Below are 21,059 nucleotides of genomic sequence, written 5' to 3' on the forward strand. Positions count from 1 at the left end.
ACTAGCCAATACACCCATTGATTGCCACTGTCGTTACCTATTCCTCAATGGGAGCACAGATATCCCTAATGGCAATGAATGGACACCCTATTACCAACCCTCTCTACCCCCAACCCTGCCCCCTTCTCCCAAACACATACAATAATGTAATGGGCAAAATCCCTATTATCCAGACCTTAATGCTAGCCGCTACGGCAATGACGCAGCTTTTATTTTATTTTAATTACATGGTATTGTAGCAGGGGTCTCCGGAGCTGAACCGCATTAATTTCAGTCCCAGGGACCCCCTGCTCCAATGATATGTTGTTAAAATAAAAGTTGTGTGATCGCCTCTTAGAGGTGCGCAGAGAGATGGACTTATTCTGTCTGTTCTCACTGCGCGTCTCTTACAGACTGATGCGGTCTGGTAGGATTCATACAGCAGAAGTCCAATTCAGAAGCAATGACCCCCACTATGTTAGTCCTGTTAGGGCCATTAGTCTGGTCGCACGGATTCCATGAACACGCGCGTGCTATGACTGTACCCTTGGAGGAATCTGAGCCGACTGAGTAATCAACCATCACGCTATATTTGTACCATAGGTCAGACAGCACAATTGTGAGCATCTGGCATATATGCAACCAGGGTAATACACACAGCTAAACTAACCAATTCACCATTCTCCTTTGCAAGGTACTTTAAATTAGTTCATATGTTCCCTTACTCTGTTACAATGTTTCTGTTCGCTTCCACCAGCAAAGCTAAAAGATGTACAGCAACTCTGGTCTTTGTTTAATAAGAAAAACAATGCCCTTAACACACAATTTACTTTCTACAAAGTGTTCAATCAAAGTATTACTTATCAAAGATTAGCTTTAATATACAAAAATGCAGTGATTATATTACAGAAAAAGATTATTTCAAGAACATACCGTTATAAGGTTCTTCACAGAGGGGTCACTGGTGTAGAAAGGTGAGAATTCATGTGTCTGATCCCAAAACACATCTCTGTTGAATTCTGATTTCATTTATTTATAAAATATTTTACCAGGAAGTAATACATTGAGAGTTACCTCTCGTTTTCAAGTATGTCCTGGGCACAGAGTTAAGACAAATAATACATGGGTACAAATACAGTTACATAAATGAACAGGGTATACATTATAAGCAAGATATTGCATGCACAGTTAAAGAAAATATATATTATGGGCTTATGAAACAGTTACAGATAAGATTAAAATGTGAGACAGCCTTAGATTTGAAAGAACTTAAACTGGTGGTGGATGTGAGAGTCTCCGGTAGGTTGTTCCAGTTTTGGGGTGCACGGTAATAGAAGGAGGAACGGCTGGATACTTTTTTGAGCCTTGGGACCATGAACAGTCTTTTGGAGTCAGATCTCAGATGATAAGTGCTGCATGTGGTAGGGGTTAGGAGCTTGTTCAGATAGACGGGTAGCTTGCCCATAAAGAATTTAAAAGCGACAGGAAAGGTGAACTTTGCGCCTAGACTCAAGTGATGACCAATCTAGTTCTTTGAGCATTTTGCAGTGATGTGTTGTAGTTGCATTGGAGAACAAAACGACAAATTGAGTTGTAGAGGGTGTCAAGTTTGTTAAGGTGGGTTTGAGGTGCCGAGCCATATACTATGTCTCCATAGTCAATAATTGGCATTAGCATCTGCTGAGCGATACGCTTTCTGGCCAGGAGACTTAGGGAGGATTTGTTCCTGTAAAGTATCCCTAGTTTGGCATAGGTCTTGGTTGTCAGGGTATCAATGTGCATTCCGAATGTTAAGTGGGAGTCAAACCATATGCACAGGTATTTAAAACTAGTGACAGGGGTTAGGGTGGTGTTAGTGTTGGTTCTAATCTGGAGCTCAGTTGCTGGAAGCTTTAAAAATTTAGTTTTGGTCCCAAATACCATTGTTACAGTCTTGTCAGTGTTTAAAAACAGTTTGTTGTGGGAAATCCAGTTTTCGAGTCTCAAAAAGTCAGACTGAAGTATGTGTTGAAGGTGAGAGAGGCTATGGCTGTGTGCATATAGGATTGTGTCATCTGCATATATGTGTATTGAGGCTTCCTTACAAGCTGTGGGAAGATGATTGATGAACACTGAGAAGAGTAGGGGCCCCAGAACAGACGCTTGCGGGACACCACAGGTGATATCCAGGGGGTTGGAGTTAGAGCCTGAGATGGACACATGTTGGGATCTACCTGATAGGTAGGACTGAAACCAGTTTAAAGCATGCTTCCCTATTCCAGAGCTCTGGAGTTTATTAAGCAGGATAGCATGATCAACTGTGTCAAAAGCCTTTGCAAAATCTAGGAATACTGCACCAGTGAGTTGTCCACGTGGATCAACAAGGAACTTCTCATCTACATTTACCTCTACAGGAGATGCACGGAACACAGAGCCTCTATGATGGTCACAGACTGTGAGTACAATCTTTCTAATATCAAGATATATATACTATTTTGGCTTCTTTCAATTACAAGACATTGTTTATGCTAACCCTTGAACTGGGAGGTCTATACTACTAATTGATAGCTATTCAGTTGTCCACTTGTGTTATAGGGGTACAGCAGCCGCTGTTACCACCATCAAGATTATGGGATGACTGTTGTATACTCACATATTGACTTTGATTATCCAGCTCCCACTTCATTCAAGATTGTACATGGATACTTTATTGACTATGCTGGGTTATAGTGGTTAGTGCACTAGTGGAGACTCTGTGGTCTCTTATTCAATGCAAGATTTATTTACTATTCTTCCCTCATTGAAAACCACATAATCCAACCCCTATCACCAATCAGCCACTGACATTTTTACAACTTAAATAAAAAAATTCTTTGAACTTTAAAGTTTGCTTTAATATATAAAAGTCTTCATAAACTTGTTCCTATAACACTTAATTCACCTGTTTTTTGAGCGTTGCTATCACGGTATTCAGAAAACCTCGATTACCTGGGATAGCAAAATTCTTAAAACGGGCGAGTAGGCGGCCAGTAGGAAAATGCCTAAACCGCTTGGCACAGCACAGAAACTTAACTCAGCCTCCCTCAAAGGTCTCCCCGTGTGATCTGCCTGCAGAGCTGCACGGTGGGACCTGCCTCTCCCTGTGCATATCTCACCAGCGATCACAGTGTTTTAATAAAAATGTTAATAAGAGTGTACATGAGCTGGGGGGTCTCCGGAGCAGAACCTCATTGATTTCCGAGATACAGGCCCCGTTATTGGGTGCTGATATCTCCTATACCTTAGTAGTTAATGTCCCATCTCACGCTACCCCTGTGAAGGACATTGTGGGCTTTGCCCAGGCCTATTCAGCCCCTGCCACTGCTCCATTCTTGACCAGTAGTTCCCAGAGGGTGAAGTACATAGACCCTGCTGTTACACAGTTTGTACTAAACACGTCCCTGATACAAATGTGGGGAATTGGTCATGTGGGGGTGGGAGCTCTGAAGAGTCTGAAGGGGAAATTCCAGTGTCTAGCTGCGTTAAGAGACCTGGGAGTAGAGGATCTTACCATTCGTTTAGGAGGTCCCCGGAATCTCAGTCCCATGTGTCAAATGCATCTGTGTCATCAACCCTGTCTGTTCCATCAAGTGTATTTTCACCTGTGAGTGCCAGACCTACTAGTGTGGGATCTGAGTCCTTATCCAAGGAAATCCATAAATGGTGGGCCCCATGTTTCAGGGTTATGCCTCTGAGATCAAGTATACTAGGTTTGTGTTAATTGATTGACCCATAGTTGACCATTGGTGGGAATAAGGTGCATTTTCTCCTGAAGAGTCAGCGGAAGCTCTCCATAAGAGAGAAGGAGAAATTAATTTAAGTGTACGCATAGCTAAGGGTCCCTCTATTTTGTGCCAAAAGGTGGACCCTAAGGATCCAGGATTCTGGGTACTAACCTGCCAGGGAGCTGGTCGCAAGATTCTAAAGTTAAGCAGGGCTGACCGGGCCATAAGGAATAGGTACCAGCAGTCTCACGGTTATTATTTTCCTTATGTCCCTGAGCCTATAATGCAGGAGATAGAGGATCACAGGCATGAGTGGCTCAAACTAGCGGTCACGGATTATCTCAAGCCAAGACCAGATATTGAAATTCATAACTGAATCCAATATTTACGCAATCATGAGGGAATGGCTCATAGGGACATGTGTATATATATATATGGACAGAGTGGAAGTTCGGCAACAAGCAGGTGCCCCTAAGGCAGGGGGGCGCAAACTTTTTTTCTGCGCCTCCCTGCCGGCGGTCACTTCACCCCCGCACCCCCCTCACCCCCACTGGCGTCAGCTCCAGCGTCATGACGTCACGTTGCTATAGCAATGTGCCATCACATGACCTCACGGCCTCATGTGATGCCGCGTTGCCATGGCGACCCATGTGGAGTCAAGGTAAGCAAAGGTTTACAGATGCCCTGCAGCTCCCCCGGCACTTAAATGAAGTGCCTTTGGGAAGCGCGCGGGGTCTCTATAAACCAAACACGCCCCCCATAGGTAGTCTCGCCCCCCAGTTTGTGCACCGCTGCCCTAAGGTATACTCTGTTTGGGTGGAAGATTTTGAGGGACGGCCTGTCCAGAAGCCGGATCAAAGGTATTATAAATAGTTCCACACTCTGTCGGGTTAAGTTTAATGTATTTCATCGCTGCAGTCAGTGGATGATATGGGTTTTGTAATTTATCACCTGCATGGTATATGTACACATTTTGTGTCATTTTGCAGGTTCTAGAATAATGGATGGTGCACCAAATTTGGACCCCAAGCACGGCCGTTGGTATTTTCACCCAGTGGAGAGTGTAACTGGGTATGACCCATATTACCTTTCTTTCCCCATGTTATCTCTGTTATGTAAGTCCTGTTAGCTACAGGCTGTAACAGGTTCAATCTATGGGCGCTTGACCCACCTTATGCCCATCTTGTGAGTGATGGAAGTAAGGTGGTGACTCATGGCCTGTGTAAGCCTATCAGGGATAGGTACAGTCCATGAGCCTGCCCCTTCATGAGTCTTCCAAGTGGGTGTAGAAAAGTTAGTCAGTCTGCTTCCTGCTCCGGTGAAGAGAGGAAGAAAGAGCTGTCAGACTCTCCTATCACAGGATGAGCGTGTTTACCCTGAGTCTTTGGACTGAGGGAACATCAGGCTCAGCCACCAAGGCCTATAAGACCAGGGCCTTCACCATCTAGAGGTCTGTGACCTCCAAGTCTCTGCACCACTGTATGGAGAACTGCAGTGGATGCCTGCTATGTATGCCAATAAAGACCCTTGTTCTACTATACTCTCCTGTCTGAGTATCAGTCCTTGGGCAGTAGGTTGAAGAATGCAGAAGTGGGGGCGGATTTCTGGACAACCTGGAACCCACTGTGGCTGGAGGCGCTGAGCACAGAGAAAGAACTGCAGAACAAGAACCTAAGCCTGTCCTGACTCCATTACAACGCAGACAGCACAGATCTCCTGATCCAAACAGGTAGTGCACCACACATACAGGTTGCATAGGCTTTGTTATCTCCCAGAGGGGGTGCGGGGGGACAGTGCTACCCACATATTTATTTGTATACAGGATTTTAGAGCTCAAAGTACTTGTACATTGTATGTCAGTGCTGGAAGATGCCTATTCAAAAAACATTGCTTGGTAAATATGGCCCTATGTCCTTTTACATTATTGAACAGAAAATTATGTTGTCAGACTATTTGCTCCAATCTACTTATACTACTAGCATGTGTTCTGCCTTGTACATTTCCAGCTTTGGAGAACTACCACCGCAGCAATGCTTTAAATTTAAAGCAGAACAATATATTTATGTTGTAACATTCTTAAACGGCACCAGAGTTGAGCTTTATAGCCTCATTATCCAAGAAACATATAAGGACCTTATTAGATATGCAACACATTTGACTTGATTCATTTACTTTTAATCAGATACAGCATAAAAAAATATTAAGTATTTCACTGGGGTGTAAACATTTGAATTTAATTATACTATATGAATGAACAAACAAAGCCCACATGTGGCTGGACTGCAAAACTAACATGAGATCACAAAATACAAATGTACAATAGTTATTATAGACTGAAATATGATAATAAAAAGTATCTTATGAAATCCAAGGGTAGAGTGTCAGCAAATGCTGTATTTTTTTCAAACTTGACAAATCTACAGTATTATCGGCCTCGTTTTCACACTGCAGAAGCAAACTCAGCTATATTATATAATGATCTCCTAGGCTGTCTAATTCAATGGTTATCACTGGGGAAAACTGTTCTACTGTTTTTATTACCATTTTACCTTCCCTATAACCTCTTTAGTTGTAAGGAATAGAGATGTACTGTACTAAACTGTCCAATATACTGTGCATTTGTGAAATTATAAGCGGTTTTCCTCCAAATTCTATGTTCCCCATATTAGTAAGCCTTCTGTGAAATATCACCACACTGTGAGCGTAAAATTGTGTGTATGTATGTATGTCTTTATTTATATAGCGCCATTAATGTACATCGCGCTTCACAGTGTGTGCCGTACTGAACTTTTAGAGAATTTCATAACCGAACAGAGCGATTTTAGAGAATTTAGCATATTAAATGAAACAATGCAGATTGACAAATCGCTTGAGAACTCTGACTTGGCCGCTGCTTTTTTCGCCACTCAAAAGAGGCAAATTTTACATAGTTCACAACCTCATATGAAAGTTTTGCACATCTCTAGTGAAGAACAGGAGAACAATGAATTCAATCGTCAGTTATGTCTATGGCAATTTGCGGCTCTACCACCTTATATTCACATATATATATAAATGCTTATAGCAATATTATAGGGACAAGTACTACTTTTCCACACACAAATAAATAAAAAAATAATGTATTAAGGAATAGTTATAATTGCAGAGGTGAGAGACGTTATTGTACCCATTACCATGGGGTAATGCATGACATTGCATAATTAGTTTGCAAAATCGAACAAGGTTGCTACCCAAGGCTCAATTTGTTTAATAGAGTCGTGGTGAATCGCATAATATATGTAACCTCTGTAAAATGCATAGAGCAAGTAGACACACTGCCCCGTGTCAGAGCCCTCTCCAAATGCACTCAGCATGGGACTCATGAGGTACATGGCAAGGGCCAATGACAATGGACCCTAATGAAGGAGTGAGTTAGGGAGAGAGGTCTGTCTGAATTCTCGGATGGAAGAAGTTCCTACTGAGATTGACCAAGAATAGTGCTGGGGAAAGTACGGTGGCCACCCAGGAGGGAGACGGTCTCTAAATAGGGGAGAAGTGCCCAAAGAACTTGTGATGGACAGTCCCACTCAGGGAGGATAGCCAGGAGGACTTTTGGTAAAGAGTGGCGTACTGTCCATACCCATGAAGAACATCAAGAGGGTTGTGGTAGAAGTAAGAAATGAGACCACCCAAGATGCTCTGGTGTGAAGAGGCACTGTGGTGGCCTACCTGTACAGTACCGAAGTAGTGGTCCAGCCTGACAAAAAAGGGTGACAAGGGTAAGCTTACCCCAGATATGTTTGACTTTGGAGACAGTTCTGCCCCTGAACAGTGGACGGCATCTGAAAGAGAAGATGTGTTCACAATAAGTGAATGGGATGTAGGATGCGCAACGGGAGTGGAGCACCGGATACGCCTTCATGATAGCCACCCTTTTAGAAAGAGGTCACAGAGATTTTCTCCGGCTGATGTAGAAGATTTGAGATGCCATCTACAAGAATTGATGGCTGCAGGAATAATTTCAAAATCCAGAAAATTAATACACTACACCAATAATGCACAAAAGAAAAATGGGGCAGTAAGAATGTGTATTGACTGCTGCACTTTGAACAAGCATTCCTGACCAATATACTATCCCATGCTTAGAAGATGCATTGGTCTGTCTCACAGGGAGTAAGTTGTTCTCAGTCCTCAACCTACGTAGAGTATACTATCAGATCCTATCATGATTCCCTCCTGAAGTATTCCCCGTAGACATGTAGGAGTGCACAGAGGAGTCAGGTTCAGGCCCAGAACAGGTAAGAACAGGTCAATGAGCCAGCTGCTATCCTAGTTTGGCTATAAAACCCCACCCATCATGTTTGGTCATTGCTTGTAAAACATTCTGTTTACAAGTCAGGAGTTAGCTTATTCCTTGTTCCCTAAAGCTGCATCTGTCCCTGTTGCTCGTCACTCTGACTCCTAATTCTACAGATATTCAGGTCATTCTTGTTTTTTGTCTTGTGTTCCATTTGCACAATTTTGTCCCCCTGCTTATTATTTTGACGCTTGATATTATTGCTGTTGCATGTAGCTCGTCCTGTTATTTCCCTTAGCAATAATTGTCCTCTGTTTATTATTTAGCTACCGTAACTTTTAGGCGTAGCTCTGCACATGTTGCAGACTCCATTTTGTTTTCCCTGCCTTGTTTTTGTGTTACATTAAATTTACAGCAGATGGTAGTCAGCTCTCTGATGACTGGGGTCATCTAGGTACCATCAAGATGTTGGCACTAATAAAAAAACAGTTCTACTGGCCCCAAATGGTATGGGATGTTGAAGAATACTTCAATAATTGTGGTCGGTGTGTACCAAGGAAGACCCTGCCTAAGAGGTTCACCCCGGTAGTAAATATAACTAGTAATGGATCATTGAATTTGGTTTGCATGGACTTTGTCATTGGAAGCTTATAGATAGAACACTAGCAACATCCAAGTGGACTACTTCACCCGGTCTGTACAGGCCAAGCCCAACCATAGACCAGCGAGCCATTACAGTCACCAAGGTGCTGTGGGACAAATACTTTATTCATTATGGACTACTCGCTAGAATCTATTCCGGCAAGGGATGAGATTTTTAAAGCCACCTCATTAAGGAGTTGCTACACCTATGTGGGATAAAGAAATTCCAAACAATGCCATACCATCCTCAGGGGAACCCCCAACCTGAAAGATTTAATAGGACATTATTGAACGAACGATGGGCACATTGAATACCCATGGAAAACAACAGTGGAGTCATCATGTACTGTACATCACCTGGTGCATGCATACAACTGTACCAGTAATGACACTATAGGGTACTTGCCATATTATCTAATATTTGGGCAGAAATCCCAGTTGCCAAATGATCTGTGCTTTGGAATGGCAGCAGACAACACATCCCCCACTACTTACCGTACATGCAATTAGTGAGAAAACTCAAAGAAGAGTTGCAAGAGGCATATAAACTGGCTACTACTGTGGCTGAAACCACCAACTAGAGAAATAAAGGCCAGTACGATAAAAGGGGGTGGCTGGCCAAGAATTTCAAGTGCATGATTGAGCTCCTATCAGAAATATTGGTAAACCTGGCAAGCATAAACTAGCCTATGACATTGGGTTCTGGAAGTCAGAAAAACTAAAGGAGCTGTCTGTATACCTGGTGAAACCTGAAAAGGGATATGGATCAGAAAAGAACCTGCATAGGAATCACTTATTGCCAATAGGTCAGATTTTGAGGTGCCCTGTGAGGGAAGAGACTCCAGGAGCAAATACTCGGCCCAGAAGAAGGGAGCAGTTAAACAGAAGACAGAGTCAAGCCTGAATACCTCTAAAACCATACACAAATTAAATTGATGATGAGGATGAGAAATACAGAGGAGGAAGGATGTTAGGCAATATGTCTGAGATCATAGACTCTGAAGAGAGAAATCCTCCACGAGAGATTTTCCCAATGCAACCAGCAGGATCAAGAGACATAGGGAGCAATGCACTAAGCTCCGCGTTTTTGCGCCCGATTGAAAAAATTTTACTCGGCCGTTAAAAAGTAAAGCCAAAGGCGTGATTCCTTAAAACGTTAATGGTATTTTGTTCCGGCCGAGCAAAAATATGCCAGATCGCGCATGCTGCTTCCCCCACCCCCCCTGCTATAGGGCTTAAACTTGTAAAGCGAGATAGCTGATAGAAAATAAGCCTGTAAGAGATGCATGGAGACACTGCGTCTTCATGCACAGCTCTTACAGGCGATTGTGAAGCATAGAAATATATTTTAATAATAGTGTATATGTGTAGGCGGTCTACTGAGCTAAAAAGCATTGGTTTCAGCCTCGGGAACCACTTACTTCTTGAGATACAGGCCCCGTTATGGGGTGCCGGTATCCCCTGTGCTTTTAAAGGTCCCGCGTCACGTAACCAGGGGAATTAAATCCTGCAGGGGGATACCGGTACCCCATAACGGGGCCTGTATCTCCTAAAGTAGGGGGTCCCTGAGGCTGAAACCAATGCGGTTCAGCTCAAGAGACCCCTACATATCTACACTAGTATCAAAACACAGATATCAATTAAAAATAATTCATTACTGTAGCAGCTATCGCTATGCTAATGAAGCTGCATTCATCTAATTTGTATTAATAGTGTGCGGGAGCAGGGGGTCTCCCGAGATGAATCGCTTCCCTGCTTCCCGAGTTACAGAATAAAAACAGCAAAAAACCTCGGTGCTAACCTCCACAGAAAAAACCCAAACAAAAAGTTTGAATATTACCAGTGAATGGTGACGAATACCCCTAGGCATTCAATTTAGGAAAAACCTAGGTTGATGAACCCTTCTGCTACAACCCCAATGGGGGTTATCCAAAACCCTGGACAAGAGAGATAAACAAGAAAACAGGGGGGAACAAGGGTTAAAAGGAGAAAATGCAGTCTTCAAATATAACGCATATATCAAACCTCATAAGGTTAGATAAGCCAGGGAGGAGGGGGGGGGGAGATAAATAAATATAGATCCACAATACTTACACGGCCCAATATAAGTACAAATATACCAGGAGGTATCTGTGATAATCCAATTCTCCTACCCAGGTCCGTGCAGCAGGGGGGCTGGGTCACTGGCAGGTGATGGTATGATGAGGGAACCCTTACTCTACCACTCTATCCCAACGTCTCCCATGTGACAGGCTTTAAATGACGTCACATCCGTTCTCCCCAAAGCCTCTGTCACATGGTCTACTACAGCGGTGCGCAAACTGGGGGGGCGCACGATTATGTAGGGGGGGCGCGGCTGCTTGCAGGGAAACTTGGGGGCGGGCAGAGCTGTGCACGGTCGGCCAGAAGCTCCGTGCTGCTGCTTCTATGTGTCTGTGTCTTGCAGAGGGGGCAGGGCTTCTCTCTGCACAGAGACAGCCCCTCCTTCTCTTCCTGTCTGCTTCCCGCACCAGTTTTCAGCAGCATGGAGGGTTGGGGGATCGGAGCATATCGCCCCCCCAGGTGAAAGTGTGTGTGTATGTGTGGATTGAGTGTGTGTCTGGGGGGGGGATTGTGTGTGTGTGGGGGGGGGGGGATTGTGTGGTTGTGTGGTTGTGTGGGGGGGATTGTATGTGTGTGTGTGGGGGGGGATTGTGTGTGTGTGTGTGGGGGGGGGATTGTGTGTGTGTGGGGGGGGGGATTGTGTGTGTGGGGGGGATTGTGTGTGTGTGTGTGGGGGGGGGTTGTGTGTGGGGGGAATTGTGTGTGTGTGTGGGGTGGGGTTGAATGTGTGTGTGTGGGGGGATTGAGTGTGTGTGTGGGGGGGGGATTGAGTGTTTGTGTGGGGGGGGATTGAGTGTGTGTGGGGGGGATTGAGTGTGTGTGGGGGGGGGGATTGAGTGTGTGTGTGTGGGGGGGTTGAGTGTGTGTGTGTGGGGGGGGATTGAGTGTGTGTGTGGGGGGGATTGAGTGTGTGTGTGTGTGTGTGTGTGGGGGGATTGAGTGTTTGTGTGTGGGGGGGGTTGTGTGTGTGTGTGTGTGTGTGTGTGTGTGTGTGTGTGTGTGTGTGTGTGTGTGTGTGTGTGTGTGTGTGTGTGTGTGTGTGTGTGTGTGTGTGTGTGTGTGTGTGTGTGTGTGTGTGTGACGACGGAAGGACGAAAACACCCGTGGGCCCCCGCTGGCCTATAGTACCATTGATGTGCATATATGTGTATGTTAGGGGGGTATAGGGGTTGTTGGTGTATATATTAACTCAGTATTATGGTTTAATGTGAGGGAACAGCACAGTGGTTATACACAGCTCTTCGTTTAAATAAGGGGGGTGGTGGGAAGGTCAATAGGGGATGAAGGATAATAAAAATATGCTGTATGAGAGTAGACACACTCACATCAAATATCTGATATCTTGAGCTGTTGTACTCTCCTCTTTATATGACTGGGTTGGTTGAGGGTGAGGAAAAGCCTCCTGGTATCCTCCTTAGCAAAAAATAAAAGGGAAAAATAGTGCAATAAAATTTATTAACAGATGAAAAAAAGAGATTTAACACTTACAAGCGGCCGATAATTTCAAGCATAGAGAGGAGATGCCGCCAGACTCCACAGCGCGTCCCTTCCTGGGTTAGGGTGTTTTGTCCTGGCTGGTTCCCTGTTGGCAGATGATTCCTGTGTTTGTCTTCAGTGTAGGTGGCTGTGCTGAGAATGTCCAAAAGCCCGTGCACAGGCTATGTCCTCCTCCGGCCGCCTATCCCTCTGCATACACAGTTTACAGCTCCCTCCTCCGTTGCGCGTGCGCATGCGCAGACGGCGAGACGCTGAGCCAGAAGAACAGGGAAATCAACTCCTCACTACGGTGGCTTGCAGTGGCCAAAAAACGCTTGTAAGTGTTAAATCTCTTTTTTTCATCTGTTAATAAATTTTATTGCACTATTTTTCCCTTTTATTTTTTGCTAAGGAGGATACCAGGAGGCTATTCCTCACCCTCAACCAACCCAGTCATATAAAGAGGAGAGTACAACAGCTCAAGATATCAGACATTTGATGTGAGTGTGTCTCCTCTCATACAGCATATATTTATTATCCTTCATCCCCCATTGACCTTCCCACCACCCCCCTTATTTAAACGAAGAGCTGTGTATAACCAAGGTTATACACCACCAAGGGCCAAATACCCCGTTAACCCACCCCCGCTACCCACAATAAACCTGGCACGGCTGGTTAACCCCTTCATTGTCTTAGCGGATATCCGCTAAGGTAATGATGTGGGCTTTAAATGCATTTTTCCTGCCTCGGATGCATGCCGGGGGGCTCTTGTGCTGATATTAATGAGTATCAGCTCCGGAGACCCCCGGCATCAATCCCAGGCAGGAAAAAGGCCTGATTTTTTCTGTGTCGACCTTGCCGATGCTTCTCCATCACCAACTTGCCAACTTTAGTTGGCGGGCTGGATTGGCGTAAAAATCTCAATTCTAGATTGCTGATCACCAGCAAAAAGCTGATCGGGGCTACTAGAATTCAGCCGATTTAAAAAAGTGCCGAAAAGTGGCTCATCGGGAACAAAAATTGCCGATTTTGGCCACTTTTCGGCGCTTCCTGAATCGGAAAGGCTATTTTGGCGAGAAAATTTAGAATAAAGCCTTTTCGGCGCTTACTGCATAGAGCCCTATATCCTCAATCTGATTGGCTTCTTTTGTGCCTGCCTTTACCTGGCGCGTTTTTCCGCCGGGCTTTTAAAGCACGATTCACTTAGCACTGTTTATAGATTTCCGCGGACTGGCAAAAATCGGCGCGTTTGCCTTTTTTTGCCTGATCGGGCGTGTTTTGCTCGCAGGCCAGAAAAAATGCCTTTTAAGGAGATAAATAGCTATTATAACTGCTTAGTGAATCGTGCAGCAGGCGGTATAGGCCTTAAAAGCCACTTTGCTCTCTTAAAACGACTTATCCCCCTGGGTTATTAACATTCCAATGGACAGGGTTGACTTGAAGATGAGTTAGATATAGACCGTTGTGAACACCATGCTAGCTGAGAAAGAGCTACCAATAAACCTAGTAACAGTAGCTCCACAGTTGCACTCATCACGCCCAGAAGGGAGATTAGGCCATCCATGAAACTGACCTATGATTTAACTGGAGTGTCGACAGAAACCCCCCATGGTTTGTCTTGCTAAATGGGTAATCCCCATAACACAAGATTTAGGTGAACCTGGGAGGTGTGGGACAATGTGGTGCACTAGTGCTGCTGTACGTGAAAACTGTATGTGTATTGATTCCACTGTGCCTATGATATTATGTACATAGAGATGAGGCATTTGTTAGTTTAGTATGTTACTGTATGATAAAGATTTTCCTGACATCAAATTCTTTAGCAGGATGATTATGTAACCCTCTGTATGCAGCACGTACACACACTGCCCCCTGCAAGAGTCCTCTCCAAGTGCACTCAGCATGTGACTTATGAGGTACATGGCAACAGCGAATGATAATGGACCCTAGAGAAGGAGGGACTTAGGGAGAGAGGAGTCTTTAAGAGAGCCTGGTGGAACACACTGTGGCAGAGCTGCGAGAGTGCAGGATTTCAGGACTGACCATTGGGGACCTGGAGCAAGGTTACGTTCCACCTGAGTTACTGGATGCTGGCAGGATAGAGTGAGTTGATCCCGTGAGGATACCCAGAGGAGCACTGGTCTGAGAGCAGGAGGAGCAACGCGCACCATCAGAAGGAATCCTCAATGGAAGCCAGATAAATTGATACCAGAGCTTTTTCCAAAGTAATAAGCCTGCTATACCACCATAGTAGATAAAAGCTCCAACACTGTGCCTTCACCATTACACAGGTCTTGATACCCAGGATTGGGTGACTACAGTAACAGACACTGAGGCAAAGTGCAGCGCTTCATGGGGAGTGTCTTATGTAATGCCTTATGTAATGTGACTGCATTTAATAATCCCTCTGAGGATCATCAGGTACCTGTGTACCCATTCTAATTGCTTTATAAATATAGTGGTATTATAAACGTTCCTGTTGTCTGGCTCTATTTTATCTGACGTGCTACCACGAGAGGGAAATATACAGAGGAAGAGAATTCCGGCCCCCACCTCAGCAATAGGTGTTAGTCTGGGGTTAATTACATATACAGTATATTGTTCCAGCAGTAACATGCTATTGCACAATACCATCTGCAACATTTGTACATGTATCACTAAGGTATACATTATTTAAAGTAAATAAACCACAGTCCTTCATCCTTATTGTTGTAAATAGGACTATAGGTTTTCAAAGCATGTTAAAAACAAATTTGAAGGGCACAATCCATAGTTCCCATGACAATCTACTGAACACAGAAAATTACGAGGTATGTTCTGCTCACATCTGTATGCAAAGTAAAACAAGATGCTGCTCATTGTTGGCAAGTTTATATTGAAATTGCCTATATTGAAGTAGAACATCTTCTACGAACTCTGTTTTAGACAATGCATCTTTTTTGCCAAGTACTCAATAGCATCTTTTAACCTCAGACAGTTTCTCAAGCACTGAGTATTGCCATTACAGGATTTCTGAAGAATACAGATATATGCGGGCAGAGGGACAATAGCTAAGACCCTGCCAGATTACCATCTATGCCAAGGGATAAACCACGAGTTTATTTTAAACAAGTGTCAATATGCATTACACAGAAGTTTAACAAGTGATTTAGTTGAACATAAGCAGGGACACAAAACATATTCAGCTAGTTATGTTCACAACATCTGGGTGGCTTTTTAAAAGCATGTGTGGACATTTTAAGTGTGGTTTCTAATCTAATCTAGTAAGTAGCATTCCAAGTACAGTACCTATCTGTATGGAGAAAAGGCCTAACTGTAAAATGCAGTAAGCAATTGGAAAGTAGAAAATAGAGGTTACAAAAAGTAAATGTTACTTATTTAAAGAGAATATGAAGAAACTCTTGACAGAGAGAACAAAGAGATAAAATAGTTTGAATTCTGGAATTTACCAAAAAAATATTATAACCGTAGAAATATCAGTTTGGATATACTTATTTCATATAGCTTCTGTGGGCAAACAAAGGCTCAATTCAATATGCTGTGAAGCAAACTTTTGCTGGTCAAGGAGGTTATCAGCTTCATTCTAATGAATTGTTCTGCAATGTTTACGGACATGGAGAAGATGACTCTACAGCTTATTCAATTATGGCTACAATTTACATTTTCTTCATCCATTGTTCCATTTAGTTTCAGTCCATTATTAACTTCTTCCCAAAGGAACGTTAGGGTCTTATACATAATAACAGCAGTTACAGTGAAAGGCAACCACATTAGCTTGTATATTAATCATGCAAATACACCCATTGCATTGTGAATAGTTTCTAGGAAACTTTCCAGTGGCAGTGGCACTTACTTAGACACATTAAGAAATTGTTCCTTTTATGCATTTGAATCACAGTTTTCAGATTTCTTTACTGTCTCTATGGTGTCTCATTATGAGACTGTAGGAAATGTACAAGTACACAGAAAGCAATTGGAAACCGAATTGTCTTTCTGCTTGCATTTAACTTAAACTCAGCTGTGCCCTTTAGATTTAAAAAAAAAAAATTGTGAAAAAAAAAAATACTTTTCAGAGATTTTCAGCTAAAATTCATTTTTGCATCAATTAACAAAATGTGAAAAATGTATGTATCACAATCGTTAAAGTTTTTTTGGAGAGAGTATATATAAATAATAACCTTACACAATTTTAAATTACCTGTCTGAGTGGCCATCACAAAATACTTCAAAAATCACATAGGTTAGGAAAAATCATTGAGTATTGAAGCATTGGTTTTGATTTGAAGCTATACATCCTACTTTGATGTAAACGGTGAGCCGGACCATATTTTCTGATTCTGTATTACAGAACATATACTGCTTGGCCAAGCATGGCTAAGTAGCACCATAAAATAATGTTTTGATTCTTTTTATACATTTCCATGTTGGTTAGCGCACGTGTTTTTTCTTTTGTTGATATCATGTTTGTATAATCATGTTTGAGGTCATGGAAATGAATAGCAGATGTGGTTTGTGATGTAATTATTAGGCAGAAGAAGGGTTTAGTTATGGTCTCAATTATGGTTTTCAGAAACAGTTAATTATGGTTCAATGACTCTCATTCTACAGTGCTCACTACCATAAAGGGAAGGGGTATGGTAATGAGTGGACTCTTAATGTGAGTCATTGAACTATAATTGCTAATTTTCTTCCTTATAGTTCAGGGTTGTCAAACACGTAGCCCGCGGGGCCATATGCGGTCCACAAAGAGTTGCCATGCTGGCCGTGTACAGTAAGCAGACACTCCACTTTAGGCAGGCAGACTGAAACTGCGCTGGTGAGAAGGTGAGTCCGCCCAATCGCCTCCACAACCAGAGAGAGAATGAGGGGATTGGGAGAGGGAGAGATAAAGGGGTGATGAGGAGAGGGAGAGAGAAAGTGGTGTGGGCAGAGGGATAGAGAATGATGTGATTGAGAGGGGGAGAGAGAAAGGGGTGATGAGGAGAGGGAGAAAGAGGTATGGGGAGGGGGTTAGAGAAAGGGGTGATAAGGAGAGGAGATAGAAAGTGGTGTAGGGAGATGGAGAGAGAAAGGGGTCATCAGGAGAGGGAGAGAGTAAGGTGTGATGAGGAGTGGGAGAGAGAAAGGGGTGTGGGGAAAGGGAGAGAGAGAGGGATGTTGGGAGAGGGAGAGAGAAAGGGGTGATGAGGAGAGAGGGATAGAAAAGGGTGATGAGGAGAGGGAGGAAGGTGTGATGGGGACAGGGAGAAAAAGAAAGGGGTGATGAGTAGAGGGAGAGAAAAAGAAGCGATGGGGGGGGGGAAGAGAGGATGAGGGGGAGAAAGGGGAGGGGGAGAGAGATACCAGAGGTGTTTACATATTTTTAATAAGGAAAGCTCAAGAAAAATGTGTATGCTTAGGTTATAGTGACTATTTATTTAATTTTTTCCTTCCACCTATCTAATGGTGCAGCCCGAGTCTTGCTGTCGGATTTAAGAGTTGGGCCCCAAACTATTTTTTTATATTGTAGTTCATATCTGTGAACCATAATGTCACTAATCTTTGACCCTGGAGATTGATTCTCAGGATGCCAGGTGCAAACTAGAATCTATAGGTACAATGTTGTTTTGAGTCTAAAGTACTGAAGTGTATACTTGATGTGTTTCTGGCTACAAACTAAAAGCAGAAACGTTAGTTCAGCTATTACTCTGAAACACATCTGTTTGCTTTTGTTTATGCTGTTTTTTCTTCATTACTGGCTGTTGTACAGACTGCATCTGGTTACAGTGTGTAAAACTAGCAAGTCCACACTCGTGGCTCCAAACAAAACAGTAAATGTGTCGTCCTACAATCCTTGTGAACAGCTAGTATTTTAGCATATTTCTAATCTTTGAGGTTTATCTACTAATTGGCAACACTGAAAAAAATCTATTAGCAGAGCAAAACAAATGCACTTATGTCATGTTGAAAAAGAAATACAACAGTCTGTCAAAACAAATTAAAAAGCCTTTTGCTGTATTTTTATGTTAGGTTGTATTTTATTATATCCATATGTAACACAAAACAAACGGCCATTTAGTACTAGTTGGGGGGCCATCAAGCTTTCATTTTAGAAACTGATATGGCCAATTTCACTCAATATGTTCTTTCATAGAAAAACAAAGCCATTGACATTTCAGCAAATTTCTCATTACATGAAAAAAGTTAACCGGGAAGGTTCACAAGTAAGCATAAAAAGAATCCACAGATTAGAGCATTTGTGCAAAAATGTTAGGTCAAAGCACACAAAAAAAGTAACTCTGGACAGTTATTCTGCAGAGGTATCAACATGTATCGTAAGGACAAAAATCTGTGAAAAATATTGGGTTTGAAGCAAAGAAATGGTGTCTGAATGAAAAAAAAAGTACTCACTTATACCAGCTAGACTTCATTAAAGAGATTGTCAAATGTAAAAAATAGGTTAGACTTCTCAAATAGTGAAGCCTTCGTATACACATATTTTTGCAAAAGAACCTTGCCATTCAGGAAAAGAGAGACAGCCACAAAATTCCAATATTTTGCGAAGGCTTTTGATACTGTTGATCATGCTATCCTGCTTAACAAACTCCAGTGCTCTGGAATAGGGAAGCATGCTTTAAACTGGTTTCATTCCTACCTATCAGGTAGATCCCAACATGTGTCCATCTCAGGCTCTAACACCAACCCCTTGGATATCACCTGTGGTGTCCCACAAGGCTCTGTTCTGGGGCCCCTACTCTTATCAGTGTTCATCAATCATCTTCCCAAAGCTTGTAAGGAATCTTCAATACACATGTATGCAAATGACACACTCCTATATGCACACAGCCATAGCCTCTCCAACCTTCAACACATACTTCAGTCTGACTTTTTGAGACTCGAAAACTGGATTTCCCAAAACAAATTGTTTTTAAACACTGACAAGACTGTAACAATGGTATTTGGGACCAAGACTACATTTTTAAAGCTTCCAGTGACTGAGCTCCAGATCAGAAGCAATGCTAACACCACCCTAACTCCTGTTACTAGTTTTAAATACCTGGGCATATGGTTTGACTCCAACTTAACATTCGGGATGCCCATTGATACTCTGGCATCCAAAACCTATGCCAAACTAGGTGTACTGTACTTTACAGTAACAAATCCTCCCTAAGCCTGCTAGTGAGAAAGTGTATCACACAGCAAATGCTAATGCCAATTATAGACTATGGAAACATAGTATACGGCTCAGCACCCCAAACCCACCTTTGCAAACTTGACACCCTCTACAACTCAATATGCCATTTTGTTCTCCAATGCAACTACAACACACATCACTGTGAAATGCTCAAATAACTAGATTGGTCATCACTTGAGGCTAGGTGCAAAGTTCATCTTTCCTGTCTTGCCTTCAAATACTTTCTGGGCAAGCTACCCATCTATCTGAACAAGCTCCTCACCCCTACCACATGCAGCACTTATCATCTGAGATCTGACTCCAAAAGACTGTTCATGGTCCCAAGGCTCAACAAAGTATCCGGCCGCTCCTCCTTCTCTTACTGTGCACCCCAAAACTGGAACTACATACCAGAGACTCTCACATCCACCACCAGTTTAAGTTCTTTCAAAACCAAAGCTGTCTCACATTTTAATCTGGTCTGTAACTGTTACATACGCCCATAATATATATATATTATCTTTAACTGTGCATGCAATGTCTTGTATATAATAGATACCCTGTTCATTTATGTAACTGTATTTGTAACCATGTATTATTTGTCATATTAACTATGTCCAGGACATACTTGAAAATGAGAGGCAACTCTCAATGTATTACTTCATGGGAAAACATTTTATAAATAAAAAATAAATAACTAAATAAATCCAGAAATACATACAATTTTTATGTGCAACTGCAATTTAACATCTTTTTGCAAAGACCTAAAGGGCTTAATGGCTACTGTACATATGTGAGAAACTGGAGAAACATATTGTGGAGCAATTCCATATATTTGTCAGTTTAGTAAAATGACATGTTAATAGAAGAACTAAAAGTTGGATAGCAGTCAATTTAGATGCTTCTAATAAATATCAGACTATAATAAAATATAATTCAAACATTGAATGACACCATCTGAACATAAATGTTGTTAATGCACACTGAGGTTCAATTAGAATTGGTTTACAATGGTTTTGATGACATTAAACCAGAATTATAGTATAATTTTGTACATGTGATTTGGAAAGCATATACAATATTTACACTACTAATTAGCTCATATTACTCTCTCACTTACAGCCCACCTTCTCCTCACCGAGTTTCCAGGAGACCCTCCACCCGCATTCGTCCCTCTTCAACATACCATTAACACCCCCTGGTTCGTGTGAGGGGGTCTCCATGTTCATGGGAAAGAGCCCAGAACCGGGAAAGGATCTGACCAGGACCCAACAGCTGAAAATAGGTAATGACCCGAAGGAATCAAAAGGGTAATAATGGAAATATTAAAGCTATATAATAATAATTTTATACATATAATAATAATAATAATAGCATGTTTTTGTATAGCGCTGCTAGTTGTACAGAGCGCTTTACAGAGACATTTTGCAGGCACAGGTCCCTGCCCCGTGGAGCTTACAATCTATGTTTTTGGTGCCTGAGGCACAGGGAGATAAAGTGACTTGCCCAAGGTCACAAGGAGCTGACACCGGGAATTGAACCAGGTTCCCCTGCTTCAAACTCTCAGTACCAGTAAGTGTCTTTACTCACTGAGCCACTCCCTCTCCCATTTTGATATAAAAATGAACATATATATTATATCCTTCAGCCCTTGTCGATTCACTGCTGAATGATCCCCAATGATCTT

This window comes from Ascaphus truei, chromosome 4 (genome assembly GCF_040206685.1).
Source record: "Ascaphus truei isolate aAscTru1 chromosome 4, aAscTru1.hap1, whole genome shotgun sequence".
NCBI classification, from domain to species: Eukaryota; Metazoa; Chordata; class Amphibia; order Anura; family Ascaphidae; genus Ascaphus; species Ascaphus truei.